This window comes from Bombina bombina, chromosome 11 (assembly GCF_027579735.1).
Source record: "Bombina bombina isolate aBomBom1 chromosome 11, aBomBom1.pri, whole genome shotgun sequence".
Lineage (NCBI taxonomy): Eukaryota > Metazoa > Chordata > Amphibia > Anura > Bombinatoridae > Bombina > Bombina bombina.
This window is the reverse complement of record NC_069509.1, coordinates 9,494,346-9,511,132: the sequence shown is the minus strand read 5'-3', so window position 1 is coordinate 9,511,132 and position 16,787 is coordinate 9,494,346. Positions and strand designations below refer to the sequence as shown.

At 33.7% G+C, this 16,787-nt stretch overlaps 1 protein-coding gene across 1 annotated transcript in view; it reads right to left on the bottom strand.

The window, feature by feature from the left end:
• MMP25 (matrix metallopeptidase 25) overlaps nt 1-16,787 on the bottom strand; it is a 134,290-nt gene that overhangs the window by 45,594 nt on the left and 71,909 nt on the right. The gene's annotated exons all lie outside the window — the stretch shown is intronic.

Sequence of the window (16,787 nt, the reverse complement as noted above, 5' to 3'; positions counted from 1 at the left end):
ATCTATATATCTTATAAACATACTGATTGTGGTCATTAATAATAAATATATATATCTATTATAAACATACTGATTGTGCTGCATTGTGGTAACTAATAACAAATAAATATATCTATTATAAACATACTGATTGTGGTCATTAATAACAAATAAATATATATCTATTATAAACATACTGATTGTGGTCATTAATAATAAATAAATAAATATATCTATTATAAACATACTGATTGTGCTGCATTGTGGTAACTAATAACAAATAAATATATCTATTATAAACATACTGATTGTGGTCATTAATAACAAATAAATATATATCTATTATAAACATACTGATTGTGCTGCATTGTGGTAACGAATAACAAATAAATATATCTATTATAAACATACTGATTGTGGTCATTAATAATAAATATATATATCTTATAAACATACTGATTGTGGTCATTAATAATAAATATATATATCTTATAAACATACTGATTGTGGTCATTAATAATAAATATATCTATATATCTTATAAACATACTGATTGTGGTCATTAATAATAAATATATATATATATCTTATAAACATACTGATTGTGGTCATTAATAACAAATAAATATATCTATTATAAACATACTGATTGTGCTGCATTGTGGTCATTAATAATAAATAAATATATATCTATTATAAACATACTGATTGTGCTGCATTGTGGTCATTAATAATAAATAAATATATATCTATTATAAACATACTGATTGTGGTCATTAATAATAAATAAATATATCTATTATAAACATACTGATTGTGCTGCATTGTGGTCATTAATAATAAATAAATATATATCTATTATAAACATACTGATTGTGCTGCATTGTGGTCATTAATAATAAATAAATATATCTATTATAAACATACTGATTGTGCTGCATTGTGGTCATTAATAATAAATAAATATATATCTCTTATAAACATACTGATTGTGGTCATTAATAATAAATAAATATATCTATTATAAACATACTGATTGTGGTCATTAATAATAAATAAATATATCTATTATAAACATACTGATTGTGGTCATTAATAATAAATATATATATATATCTTATAAACATACTGATTGTGCTGCATTGTGGTAACTAATAACAAATAAATATATCTATTATAAACATACTGATTGTGGTCATTAATAATAAATAAATATATCTATTATAAACATACTGATTGTGCTGCATTGTGGTAACTAATAACAAATAAATATAACTATTATAAACATACTGATTGTGCTGCATTGTGGTAACTAATAACAAATAAATATATCTATTATAAACATACTGATTGTGGTAACTAATAACAAATAAATATATCTATTATAAACATACTGATTGTGCTGCATTGTGGTAACTAATAACAAATAAATATATCTATTATAAACATACTGATTGTGCTGCATTGTGGTCATTAATAATAAATAAATATATCTATTATAAACATATTGATTGTGGTAACTAATAACAAATAAATATATATCTATTATAAACATACTGATTGTGGTCATTAATAATAAATAAATATATCTATTATAAACATACTGATTGTGCTGCATTGTGGTAACTAATAACAAATAAATATATCTATTATAAACATACTGATTGTGGTCATTAATAACAAATAAATATATATCTATTATAAACATACTGATTGTGCTGCATTGTGGTAACGAATAACAAATAAATATATCTATTATAAACATACTGATTGTGGTCATTAATAATAAATAAATATATCTATTATAAACATACTGATTGTGCTGCATTGTGGTAACTAATAACAAATAAATATATCTATTATAAACATACTGATTGTGCTGCATTGTGGTAACTAATAACAAATAAATATATCTATTATAAACATACTGATTGTGCTGCATTGTGGTCATTAATAATAAATAAATATATCTATTATAAACATACTGATTGTGGTAACTAATAACAAATAAATATATATCTATTATAAACATACTGATTGTGGTCATTAATAATAAATAAATATATCTATTATAAACATACCGATTGTGCTGCATTGTGGTAACTAATAACAAATAAATATATCTATTATAAACATACTGATTGTGGTCATTAATAACAAATAAATATATATCTATTATAAACATACTGATCGTGCTGCATTGTGGTAACTAATAACAAATAAATATATCTATTATAAACATACTGATTGTGCTGCATTAATAACAAATAAATATATATCTATTATAAACATACTGATTGTGCTGCATTGTGGTAACTAATAACAAATAAATATATCTATTATAAACATACTGATTGTGGTAACTAATAACAAATAAATATATATCTATTATAAACATACTGATTGTGCTGCATTGTGGTAACTAATAACAAATAAATATATCTATTATAAACATACTGATTGTGGTCATTAATAATAAATAAATATATCTATTATAAACATACTGATTGTGCTGCATTGTGGTAACTAATAACAAATAAATATATCTATTATAAACATACTGATTGTGCTGCATTGTGGTCATTAATAATAAATAAATATATCTATTATAAACATACTGACTGTGCTGCATTGTGGTAACTAATAACAAATAAATATATATATTATAAACATACTGATTGTGGTCATTAATAATAAATAAATATATATCTATTATAAACATACTGATTGTGCTGCATTGTGGTAACTAATAACAAATAAATATATATATATATATTATAAACATACTGATTGTGGTCATTAATAATAAATAAATATATCTATTATAAACATACTGATTGTCGTCATTAATAATAAATAAATAAATATATCTATTATAAACATACTGATTGTGGTCATTAATAATAAATATATATATATCTTATAAACATACTGATTGTGCTGCATTGTGGTCATTAATAATAAATATATATATCTATTATAAACATACTGATTGTGCTGCATTGTGGTCATTAATAATAAATAAATATATCTATTATAAACATAATGATTGTGCTGCATTGTGGTAACTAATAACAAATAAATATATATATATATATATATATTATAAAAATACTGATTGTGGTCATTAATAATAAATAAATATATATCTATTATAAACATACTGATTGTGCTGCATTGTGGTCATTAATAATAAATAAATATATATCTATTATAAACATACTGATTGTGCTGCATTGTGGTCATTAATAATAAATAAATATATCTATTATAAACATACTGATTGTGCTGCATTGTGGTAACTAATAACAAATAAATATATATATATATTATAAACATACTGATTGTGGTCATTAATAATAAATAAATATATATCTATTATAAACATACTGATTGTGCTGCATTGTGGTCATTAATAATAAATAAATAAATATATCTATTATAAACATACTGATTGTGGTAACTAATAACAAATAAATATATATCTATTATAAACATACTGATTGTGGTAACTAATAACAAATAAATATATATCTATTATAAACATACTGATTGTGGTAACTAATAACAAATAAATATATCTATTATAAACATACTGATTGTGCTGCATTGTGGTCATTAATAACAAATAAATATATCTATTATAAACATACTGATTGTGGTAACTAATAACAAATAAATATATATCTATTATAAACATACTGATTGTGCTGCATTGTGGTAACTAATAACAAATAAATATATCTATTATAAACATACTGATTGTGCTGCATTGTGGTAACTAATAACAAATAAATATATCTATTATAAACATACTGATTGTGCTGCATTGTGGTCATTAATAATAAATAAATATATCTATTATAAACATACTGATTGTGCTGCATTGTGGTAACTAATAACAAATAAATATATATCTATTATAAACATACTGATTGTGCTGCATTGTGGTCATTAATAATAAATAAATATATATCTATTATAAACATACTGATTGTGCTGCATTGTGGTCATTAATAATAAATAAATATATATCTATTATAAACATACTGATTGTGGTCATTAATAATAAATAAATATATATCTATTATAAACATACTGATTGTGCTGCATTGTGGTCATTAATAATAAATAAATATATATCTATTATAAACATACTGATTGTGGTCATTAATAATAAATAAATATATATCTATTATAAACATACTGATTGTGCTGCATTGTGGTCATTAATAATAAATAAATATATATCTATTATAAACATACTGATTGTGGTCATTAATAATAAATAAATATATATATATTATAAACATACTGATTGTGGTCATTAATAATAAATAAATATATATCTATTATAAACATACTGATTGTGGTCATTAATAATAAATAAATATATATCTATTATAAACATACTGATTGTGCTGCATTGTGGTCATTAATAATAAATAAATATATATCTATTATAAACATACTGATTGTGCTGCATTGTGGTCATTAATAATAAATAAATATATCTATTATAAACATACTGATTGTGGTAACTAATAACAAATAAATATATATCTATTATAAACATACTGATTGTGGTCATTAATAATAAATAAATATATCTATTATAAACATACTGATTGTGCTGCATTGTGGTAACTAATAACAAATAAATATATCTATTATAAACATACTGATTGTGGTCATTAATAACAAATAAATATATATCTATTATAAACATACTGATTGTGGTCATTAATAATAAATAAATATATCTATTATAAACATACTGATTGTGGTCATTAATAACAAATAAATATATATCTATTATAAACATACTGATTGTGGTCATTAATAATAAATAAATATATCTATTATAAACATACTGATTGTGGTCATTAATAATAAATAAATATATATCTATTATAAACATACTGATTGTGGTCATTAATAATAAATAAATATATATCTATTATAAACATACTGATTGTGGTCATTAATAACAAATAAATATATATCTATTATAAACATACTGATTGTGCTGCATTGTGGTCATTAATAATAAATAAATAAATATATATAAATGAAATAAACAGGTCCCGCACTCTGTGAAAACACAAACGTCTTTAATTGAACTGTGACGTTTCGGGGTAGTTAGCCCCTTCCTCAGACAGATAACAAATATAGTGCAACTTACTCCCCTTAAATACCCTCTACAATGTACTGTGAATGCTAAACACCTGCAGCTTCTCATCTGCACAACTGAGCATGCTCAGAGATAACTACGGTGGCTGTATTGGGACAAACAACTAAAAGCAAAGTTAAACATGGAAAATGCCTGAAATTACAATGTAACAAGGTTCATATAAACAAAAAAACAAAAATGTAACCTAAGTAGCCCTGATATATGTGATAAATAACTCCTCTTCACAATATGTAACAAAACTTAGCAAAAACAAAAATTGGCTACAAATAAATATTACATCTTAACTAATGACGGGAAGATGTTACTTACAAAAAAACAGGCAAGTAATGAATATCAAGTGTAACTATGAAATCCATACCCTGTAACAGGACATAATTAATTTGACCAGGGAGACAAATGAAACCTACCTACTGCACAAATTGCTTTAACTAGGTGGGAATATGTGAAAAAGACATAAAAATGATGAATAAAATCTAAATCATCCCTGTATAATGTAATAACTGACAGAGTATGATCAGATTAGTATGAATCTATGGCTAGCTGTACTACCCAATATACTATTATGTGTAAAATATGTACAAACAGGATCATTACAAGAAACATTGCAAATCAAAATGGATATTAAGGCCACTAGGTATCCAAGGTGTAAATCCACCTGGTCTCTTTTTGCAACAACAATTTGGCGCTATTACCCCCTCTCAGTAAGGGAGGGACGTGATCAATGATCTCGTATCGCAAATCGGCCACATCACGTCCCTCCCTTACTGAGAGAGGGTAATAGAGACAAATGTTTGTTGCAATTCTGTGTTTTCACAGCGGAGAGTGCGGGACCAGTTTATTTAATTTGTTTACTTTTCCTTGATGTTCTCGTATATATATAGAACAGATATAGCGCACTCGCCAAAGTCTCAAGACCAGGGTGCATAAACCATTAAATAAAGTCCAATAATATGCACTCACTGCTTGTAATTTAGTGTAGGGTAGGGCTTTTTTTATTTGGGGGGGGCTTTTTTATTTTGTTAGGGGGCTTAGATTAGGTGTAATTAGTTTAAAAATCTTGTAATTTTTTATTATTTTCTGTAATTTAGTGTTTGTTTTTTTGTACTTTAGATAATTTTATTTAATTTAGGTAATTTATTTAATGATAGTGTAGTGTTAGGTGTAATTGTAACTTAGGTTAGGTTTTATTTTACAGGTACTTTTGTCTTTATTTTAGCTAGGTAGTTATTAAATAGTTAATAACTATTTAATAACTATTCTACCTAGTTAAAATAAATACAAACTTGCCTGTAAAATAAAAATAAACCCTAAGCTAGCTACAATGTAACTATTAGTTATATTGTAGCTAGCTTAGGGTTTATTTTACAGGTAAGTATTTAGTTTTCAATAGGAATAATTTAGTTAATGATAGTTATTTTATTTAGATTTATTTAAATTATATTTAAGTTAGGAGGTTGTTAGGGTTAGGGTTAGACTTAGATTTAGGGGTTAATAACTTTAAAATAGTGGCGGCGACATTGGGGGCGGCAGATTAGGGGTTAATAAATGTAGGTAGGTGTCGGCGATGTTAGGGACAGCAGATTAGGGGTTAAAAATATTTAACTAATGTTTGCGAGGCAGGAGTGTGGCGGTTTAGGGGTTAATATATTTATTATAGTGGCGGCGATGTCCAGTTCGGCAGATTAGGGGTTAAAATTTTAAGTTTAGTGTTTGCGATGTGGGAGGGCCTCGGTTTAGTGGTTAATAGGTAGTTTATGGGTGTTAGTGTACTTTTTAGCACTTTAGTTAAGAGCTTCATGCTACGGCGTTGTAGTGTAAAACTCTTAACTAGTGACATAAAATGCGGTACCAGGCTTGACAGGAGAGGGTCTACCGCTCACTTTTTGAAAAACGCGTAATACCGGCGCTATGCAAGTCCCATTGAAAAAAGAGGATACGCAATTGACATAAGTGGATTTGCGGTATTTCGGAGTCTGGCCAAAAAAGTGAGTGGTACACCTGTACCTGCAAGACTCGTAATACCAGCGGGCGTTAAAAAGCAGCGGGACCGGCCAACGCTGCTTTTTAATCCTAACGCACAACTCGTAATCTAGCCGTTACTTTGTTGCAAGCAATATTAGCATACTGTCACTTTAAAGGGACAGTCTACATCAAAAATGTTCTTATTTAAAAAGATAAATAATCCCTTTATTACCCATTCCCTGTTTTTGCATAACCAACACTGTTATATTAATACACTTTTTACCTCTGTGATTACCTTGTATCTAAGACTCTGCAGACAGCCTCCTTATCTAAGTGCCTTTGACAGACATGCAGTGTAGTCAATCAGTGAAGACTCCTAAATAACTTCACGGGAGTGAGCACAATGTTATCTATATGACACATGTGAACTAGCACAGTCTAACTGTGAAAAACTTTCAAAATGCTCTGAGCTAGGAGGCGGTTTTCAACTGTTTAGAAATCAGTTTGAGCCTAGCTAGGTTTAGCTTTTCAAAAATACCACCAAGGGAACAAAGCAAATTTGATGATAAAAGTAAATTGGAAAGTTGTTTAAAATTGCATGCCCTATCTGAATCATGAAAGTTTAGTTTTGACTTTACTGTCCCTTTAAGGAAAGCAAAAAACTTAGATGCACATTATAATGTAAGTGTTCCCTTTTTATCAGAGGCAGTCCCATGAAAATAAAGAGGTGCACCTCATTTTATATATGAAACTCTCATAAGGAATTTAAAGATGGGTACGTTTAGAGACATTATGCCTGCTGTCCACGGTTTCTATTGCACTTCAGGTCTATAAGCTGCTTCTTTTTTGAAGTGTCACTGTTTATTAAAGAAGTTTGTTTCCCTGCAGATTTTCCCCTAGGATCTTACTTATGGGGCTAGTCACTGTGAGTATACAGATTACCTCCTCCAGAGAAGCTTGAAATACTCACTGTTCCCCACCTGCTCATCCGTTATGCTGCTGACAGCTAAATCCAATGCTCTGCAACATACGCTCTCCTGAGCCAATTACTGGTTGTTTAGAACGTGATCATCTGGGTCAGGTAACTGGTTTGTGATGTCATCTTTTTCACTTAAATGTGAGAACCCCAAAGTGATCCTTTTATGAACAAACAGACTTGAATAAAAGGTTTTTCCTTTCCTCTTACTTGATGCTCATTCCTTTACTCCTTAGAGAAATTAGCTTGCTTCTTAGCTTTGCATACTTGATGCTCATTCCTTTACTCCATAGAGAGATTAGCTTGCTTCTTAGCTTTGCATACTTGATGCTCATTCCTTTACTCCATAGAGAGATTAGCTTGTTCCTTAGCTTTGTATGCTTGATGCTCATTCCTTTACTCCATAGAGAGATTAGCTTGTTCCTTAGCTTTGCATACTTGATGCTCATTCCTTTACTCCATAGAGAGATTAGCTTGCTCCTTAGCTTTGCATGCTTGATGCTCATTCCTTTACTCCATAGAGAGATTAGCTTGCTCCTTAGCTTTGCATACTTGATGCTCATTCCTTTACTCCATAGAGAGATTAGCTTGCTCCTTAGCTTTGCATGCTTGATGCTCATTCCTTTACTCCTTAGAGAGATTAGCTTGCTCCTTAGCTTTGCATGCTTGATGCTCATTCCTTTACTCCTTAGAGAGATTAGCTTGCTCCTTAGCTTTGCATACTTGATGCTCATTCCTTTACTCCTTAGAGAGATTAGCTTGCTCCTTAGCTTTGCATGCTTGATGCTCATTCCTTTACTCCTTAGAGAGATTAGCTTGCTCCTTAGCTTTGCATGCTTGATGCTCATTCCTTTACTCCATAGAGAGATTAGCTTGCTCCTTAGCTTTGCATGCTTGATGCTCATTCCTTTACTCCTTAGAGAGATTAGCTTGCTCCTTAGCTTTGCATGCTTGATGCTCATTCCTTTACTCCTTAGAGAGATTAGCTTGCTCCTTAGCTTTGCATGCTTGATGCTCATTCCTTTACTCCTTAGAGAGATTAGCTTGCTCCTTAGCTTTGCATGCTTGATGCTCATTCCTTTACTCCTTAGAGAGATTAGCTTGCTCCTTAGCTTTGCATGCTTGATGCTCATTCCTTTACTCCTTAGAGAGATTAGCTTTCTCCTTAGCTTTGCATGCTTGATGCTCATTCCTTTACTCCTTAGAGAGATTAGCTTGCTCCTTAGCTTTGCATGCTTGATGCTCATTCCTTTACTCCTTAGAGAGATTAGCTTGCTCCTTAGCTTTGCATGCTTGATGCTCATTCCTTTACTCCTTAGAGAGATTAGCTTGCTCCTTAGCTTTGCATGCTTGATGCTCATTCCTTTACTCCTTAGAGAGATTAGCTTGCTCCTTAGCTTTGCATGCTTGATGCTCATTCCTTTACTCCTTAGAGAGATTAGCTTGCTCCTTAGCTTTGCATGCTTGATGCTCATTCCTTTACTCCATAGAGAGATTAGCTTGCTCCTTAGCTTTGCAAGCTTGATGCTCATTCCTTTACTCCTTAGAGAGATTAGCTTGCTCCTTAGCTTTGCATGCTTGATGCTCATTCCTTTACTCCATAGAGAGATTAGCTTGCTCCTTAGCTTTGCATGCTTGATGCTCATTCCTTTACTCCTTAGAGAGATTAGCTTGCTCCTTAGCTTTGCATGCTTGATGCTCATTCCTTTACTCCTTAGAGAGATTAGCTTGCTCCTTAGCTTTGCATGCTTGATGCTCATTCCTTTACTCCTTAGAGAGATTAGCTTGCTCCTTAGCTTTGCATACTTGATGCTCATTCCTTTACTCCATAGAGAGATTAGCTTGCTCCTTAGCTTTGCATGCTTGATGCTCATTCCTTTACTCCATAGAGAGATTAGCTTGCTCCTTAGCTTTGCATGCTTGATGCTCATTCCTTTACTCCTTAGAGAGATTAGCTTGCTCCTTAGCTTTGCATGCTTGATGCTCATTCCTTTACTCCTTAGAGAGATTAGCTTGCTCCTTAGCTTTGCATGCTTGATGCTCATTCCTTTACTCCTTAGAGAGATTAGCTTGCTCCTTAGCTTTGCATGCTTGATGCTCATTCCTTTACTCCTTATAGAGATTAGCTTGCTCTTTAGCTTTGCATGCTTGATGCTCATTCCTTTACTCCTTAGAGAGATTAGCTTGCTCCTTAGCTTTGCATGCTTGATGCTCATTCCTTTACTCCATAGAGAGATTAGCTTGCTCCTTAGCTTTGCATACTTGATGCTCATTCCTTTACTCCATAGAGAGATTAGCTTGCTCCTTAGCTTTGCATGCTTGATGCTCATTCCTTTACTCCTTAGAGAGATTAGCTTGCTCCTTAGCTTTGCATGCTTGATGCTCATTCCTTTACTCCTTATAGAGATTAGCTTGCTCCTTAGCTTTGCATGCTTGATGCTCATTCCTTTACTCCTTAGAGAGATTAGCTTGCTCCTTAGCTTTGCATGCTTGATGCTCATTCCTTTACTCCATAGAGAGATTAGCTTGCTCCTTAGCTTTGCATACTTGATGCTCATTCCTTTACTCCATAGAGAGATTAGCTTGCTCCTTAGCTTTGCATGCTTGATGCTCATTCCTTTACTCCATAGAGAGATTAGCTTGCTCCTTAGCTTTGCATGCTTGATGCTCATTCCTTTACTCCTTAGAGAGATTAGCTTGCTCCTTAGCTTTGCATGCTTGATGCTCATTCCTTTACTCCATAGAGAGATTAGCTTGCTCCTTAGCTTTGCATGCTTGATGCTCATTCCTTTACTCCATAGAGAGATTAGCTTGTTCCTTAGCTTTGCATGCTTGATGCTCATTCCTTTACTCCATAGAGAGATTAGCTTGCTCCTTAGCTTTGCATACTTGATGCTCATTCCTTTACTCCTTAGAGAGATTAGCTTGCTCCTTAGCTTTGCATGCTTGATGCTCATTCCTTTACTCCATAGAGAGATTAGCTTGCTTCTTAGCTTTGCATGCTTGATGCTCATTCCTTTACTCCTTAGAGAGATTAGCTTGCTCCTTAGCTTTGCATACTTGATGCTCATTCCTTTACTCCTTAGAGAGATTAGCTTGCTCCTTAGCTTTGCATGCTTGATGCTCATTCCTTTACTCCATAGAGAGATTAGCTTGCTCCTTAGCTTTGCATGCTTGATGCTCATTCCTTTACTCCTTATAGAGATTAGCTTGCTCCTTAGCTTTGCATGCTTGATGCTCATTCCTTTACTCCATAGAGAGATTAGCTTGCTCCTTAGCTTTGCATACTTGATGCTCATTCCTTTACTCCATAGAGAGATTAGCTTGCTCCTTAGCTTTGCATGCTTGATGCTCATTCCTTTACTCCTTAGAGAGATTAGCTTGCTCCTTAGCTTTGCATGCTTGATGCTCATTCCTTTACTCCATAGAGAGATTAGCTTGCTCCTTAGCTTTGCATGCTTGATGCTCATTCCTTTACTCCATAGAGAGATTAGCTTGCTCCTTAGCTTTGCATGCTTGATGCTCATTCCTTTACTCCATAGAGAGATTAGCTTGCTCCTTAGCTTTGCATACTTGATGCTCATTCCTTTACTCCATAGAGAGATTAGCTTGCTCCTTAGCTTTGCATGCTTGATTCTCATTCCTTTACTCCTTAGAGAGATTAGCTTGCCCCTTAGCTTTGCATGCTTGATACTCATTCCTTTACTCCATAGAGAGATTAGCTTGCTCCTTAGCTTTGCATGCTTGATGCTCATTCCTTTACTCCATAGAGATATTAGCTTGCTCCTTAGCTTTGCATGCTTGATGCTCATTCCTTTACTCCTTAGAGAGATTAGCTTGCTCCTTAGCTTTGCATGCTTGATGCTCATTCCTTTACTCCTTAGAGAGATTAGCTTGCTCCTTAGCTTTGCATGCTTGATTCTCATTCCTTTACTCCATAGAGAGATTAGCTTGCTCCTTAGCTTTGCATGCTTGATGCTCATTCCTTTACTCCATAGAGAGATTAGCTTGCTCCTTAGCTTTGCATGCTTGATGCTCATTCCTTTACTCCTTAGAGAGATTAGCTTGCTCCTTAGCTTTGCATGCTTGATGCTCATTCCTTTACTCCTTAGAGAGATTAGCTTGCTCCTTAGCTTTGCATGCTTGATGCTCATTCCTTTACTCCTTAGAGAGATTAGCTTGCTCCTTAGCTTTGCAAGCTTGATGCTCATTCCTTTACTCCTTAGAGAGATTAGCTTGCTCCTTAGCTTTGCATGCTTGATGCTCATTCCTTTACTCCATAGAGAGATTAGCTTGCTCCTTAGCTTTGCATGCTTGATGCTCATTCCTTTACTCCTTAGAGAGATTAGCTTGCTCCTTAGCTTTGCATGCTTGATGCTCATTCCTTTACTCCATAGAGAGATTAGCTTGCTCCTTAGCTTTGCATGCTTGATGCTCATTCCTTTACTCCATAGAGAGATTAGCTTGCTCCTTAGCTTTGCATGCTTGATGCTCATTCCTTTACTCCTTAGAGAGATTAGCTTGCTCCTTAGCTTTGCATGCTTGATGCTCATTCCTTTATTCCTTAGAGAGATTAGCTTGCTCCTTAGCTTTGCATGCTTGATGCTCATTCCTTTACTCCTTAGAGAGATTAGCTTGCTCCTTAGCTTTGCATGCTTGATGCTCATTCCTTTACTCCATAGAGAGATTAGCTTGCTCCTTAGCTTTGCCTGCTTGATGCTCATTCCTTTACTCCATAGAGAGATTAGCTTGCTCCTTAGCTTTGCATGCTTGATGCTCATTCCTTTACTCCTTAGAGAGATTATCTTGCTCCTTAGCTTTGCATGCTTGATGCTCATTCCTTTACTCCTTAGAGAGATTAGCTTGCTCCTTAGCTTTGCATGCTTGATGCTCATTCCTTTACTCCTTAGAGAGATTAGCTTGCTCCTTAGCTTTGCATGCTTGATGCTCATTCCTTTACTCCATAGAGAGATTAGCTTGCTCCTTAGCTTTGCCTGCTTGATGCTCATTCCTTTACTCCATAGAGAGATTAGCTTGCTCCTTAGCTTTGCATGCTTGATGCTCATTCCTTTACTCCTTAGAGAGATTATCTTGCTCCTTAGCTTTGCATGCTTGATTCTCATTCCTTTACTCCTTAGAGAGATTAGCTTGTTCCTTAGCTTTGCAAGCTTGATGCTCATTCCTTTACTCCTTAGAGAGATTAGCTTGCTCCTTAGCTTTGCATGCTTGATGCTCATTCCTTTACTCCTTAGAGAGATTACCTTGCTCCTTAGCTTTGCATGCTTGATGCTCATTCCTTTACTCCTTAGAGAGATTATCTTGCTCCTTAGCTTTGCATGCTTGATGCTCATTCCTTTACTCCTTAGAGAGATTAGCTTGCTCCTTAGCTTTGCAAGCTTGATGCTCATTCCTTTACTCCTTAGAGAGATTAGCTTGCTCCTTAGCTTTGCATGCTTGATGCTCATTCCTTTACTCCTTAGAGAGATTAGCTTGCTCCTTAGCTTTGCAAGCTTGATGCTCATTCCTTTACTCCTTAGAGAGATTACCTTGCTCCTTAGCTTTGCATGCTTGATGCTCATTCCTTTACTCCTTAGAGAGATTACCTTGCTCCTTAGCTTTGCATGCTTGATGCTCATTCCTTTACTCCTTAGAGAGATTAGCTTGCTCCTTAGCTTTGCATGCTTGATGCTCATTCCTTTACTCCTTAGAGAGATTAGCTTGCTCCTTAGCTTTGCATGCTTGATGCTCATTCCTTTACTCCTTAGAGAGATTAGCTTGCTCCTTAGCTTTGCATGCTTGATGCTCATTCCTTTACTCCATAGAGAGATTAGCTTGCTCCTTAGCTTTGCATGCTTGATGCTCATTCCTTTACTCCTTAGAGATATTAGCTTGCTCCTTAGCTTTGCATGCTTGATGCTCATTCCTTTACTCCATAGAGAGATTAGCTTGCTCCTTAGCTTTGCATGCTTGATGCTCATTCCTTTATGCCATAGAGAGATTAGCTTGCTCCTTAGCTTTGTATGCTTGATGCTCATTCCTTTACTCCTTAGAGAGATTAGCTTGCTCCTTAGCTTTGCATGCTTGATGCTCATTCCTTTACTCCTTAGAGAGATTAGCTTGCTCCTTAGCTTTGCATGCTTGATGCTCATTCCTTTACTCCATAGAGAGATTAGCTTGCTCCTTAGCTTTGCATGCTTGATCCTCATTCCTTTACTCCTTAGAGAGATTAGCTTGCTCCTTAGCTTTGCATGCTTGATGCTCATTCCTTTACTCCTTAGAGAGATTAGCTTGCTCCTTAGCTTTGCATGCTTGATGCTCATTCCTTTACTCCATAGAGAGATTAGCTTGCTCCATAGCTTTGCATGCTTGATGCTCATTCCTTTACTCCTTAGAGAGATTAGCTTGCTCCTTAGCTTTGCATGCTTGATGCTCATTCCTTTACTCCATAGAGAGATTAGCTTGCTCCTTAGCTTTGCATGCTTGATGCTCATTCCTTTACTCCATAAGAGAGTTTAGCTTGCTCCTTAGCTTTGTATGCTTGATGCTCATTCCTTTACTCCTTAGAGAGATTAGCTTGCTCCTTAGCTTTGTATGCTTGATGCTCATTCCTTTACTCCTTAGAGAGATTAGCTTGTTCCTTAGCTTTGCATGCTTGATGCTCATTCCTTTACTCCTTAGAGAGATTAGCTTGCTCCTTAGCTTTGCATGCTTGATGCTCATTCCTTTACTCCATAGAGAGATTAGCTTGCTCCTTAGCTTTGCCTGCTTGATGCTCATTCCTTTACTCCATAGAGAGATTAGCTTGCTCCTTAGCTTTGCATGCTTGATGCTCATTCCTTACTCCTTAGAGAGATTAGCTTGCTCCTTAGCTTTGCATGCTTGATGCTCATTCCTTTACTCCTTAGAGAGATTAGCTTGCTCCTTAGCTTTGCATGCTTGATGCTCATTCCTTTACTCCTTAGAGAGATTAGCTTGCTCCTTAGCTTTGCAAGCTTGATGCTCATTCCTTTACTCCTTAGAGAGATTAGCTTGTTCCTTAGCTTTGCATACTTGATGCTCATTCATTTACTCCTTAGAGAGATTAGCTTGCTCCTTAGATTTGCATGCTTGATTCTCATTCCTTTACTCCATAGAGAGATTAGCTTGCTCCTTAGCTTTGCATGCTTGATGCTCATTCCTTTACTCCTTAGAGAGATTAGCTTGCTCCTTAGCTTTGCATGCTTGATGCTCATTCCTTTACTCCTTAGAGAGATTAGCTTGCTCCTTAGCTTTGCATGCTTGATGCTCATTCCTTTACTCCGTAGAGAGATTAGCTTGCTCCATAGCTTTGCATGCTTGATGCTCATTCCTTTACTCCATAGAGAGATTAGCTTGCTCCTTAGCTTTGCATGCTTGATGCTCATTCCTTTACTCCTTAGAGAGATTAGCTTGCTCCTTAGCTTTGCATGCTTGATGCTCATTCCTTTACTCCTTAGAGAGATTAGCTTGCTCCTTAGCTTTGTATGCTTGATGCTCATTCCTTTACTCCTTAGAGAGATTAGCTTGCTCCTTAGCTTTGCATGCTTGATGCTCATTCCTTTACTCCTTAGAGAGATTAGCTTGCTCCTTAGCTTTGCATGCTTGATGCTCATTCCTTTACTCCATAGTGAGATTAGCTTGCTCCTTAGCTTTGCAAGCTTGCAGCAATGTTAGTATCCATTCAAAAGAAAACTGTCCTCTCATGAAGACTCTCTGCCAACATGTGTGTTCCACCCCTGCTTACAATCTGAACTGGGGCTTCGTCAGGGCTTACTTTCTCATCACTTGTGCTTGGTTATTTAAAGGGAAATGCCACCCACATTTTTTCTTTTATGATTTAGAAAGAGAATGCAGTTTTAAACATCTTTCTAATTTACTTATATTATCTAATTTGTTTTATTCTCTTGATATTCTTTGATGAAAAGTATATCTAGATATGCTCACTAGCTGCTGATTGGTTGCTGCACATAGAAGCCTCGTGTGATTGGCTCACCATGTGCATTGCTTTTTCTTCAACTAAGGATATTTAAAAAAAGAAGCAAAATAAATAATGGAAGTAAATTGTAATGTTTAAATTTCTATTCTCTATCTGAATCATGAAAGAAAGATTTTGGGTTTAGTGGCCCTTTAAGCCTTTTAGCCCAACCTACTTTTGTTTTTCACAACACCTTTGTTATTAAAGGGACATTACTTAGCTCTTTAAGTTTCATCCTAACTTGTTTAATGAGCTGTATTATTCTCAAGAGGGCATAAGAATGTAGTTCTTTCACACCATGATATCTATTTCAGCTATGTTAGCCTATATAATCTGTATATATGTGCTGCTATTTTTATTAAATGCAGCTTCCTAAGTAATTTCATGTCTTTGAATTACAGTAAAAGCTGGATATGTGTTAGTGAAGGGAACACACTGTTTACCTTGTGTGTGTAATTAATTATAGCTCATATATTTTTACCATGTGTAAATCAATTAAAGGGACATACCCATTTAAACTTTTGTCCCCCATTCTGATAATTTCCTCACAAATTTGTTTAGAACTGTAACTCTTTTCACTATGAGGCTTCTTTATTGGAAGACTTATTTCAAAGATATATATGCCAGCTTTGCAACTAGATAAACCTTCATTTGCAGTTTCCAATCCCCAAATTATTTTGTTA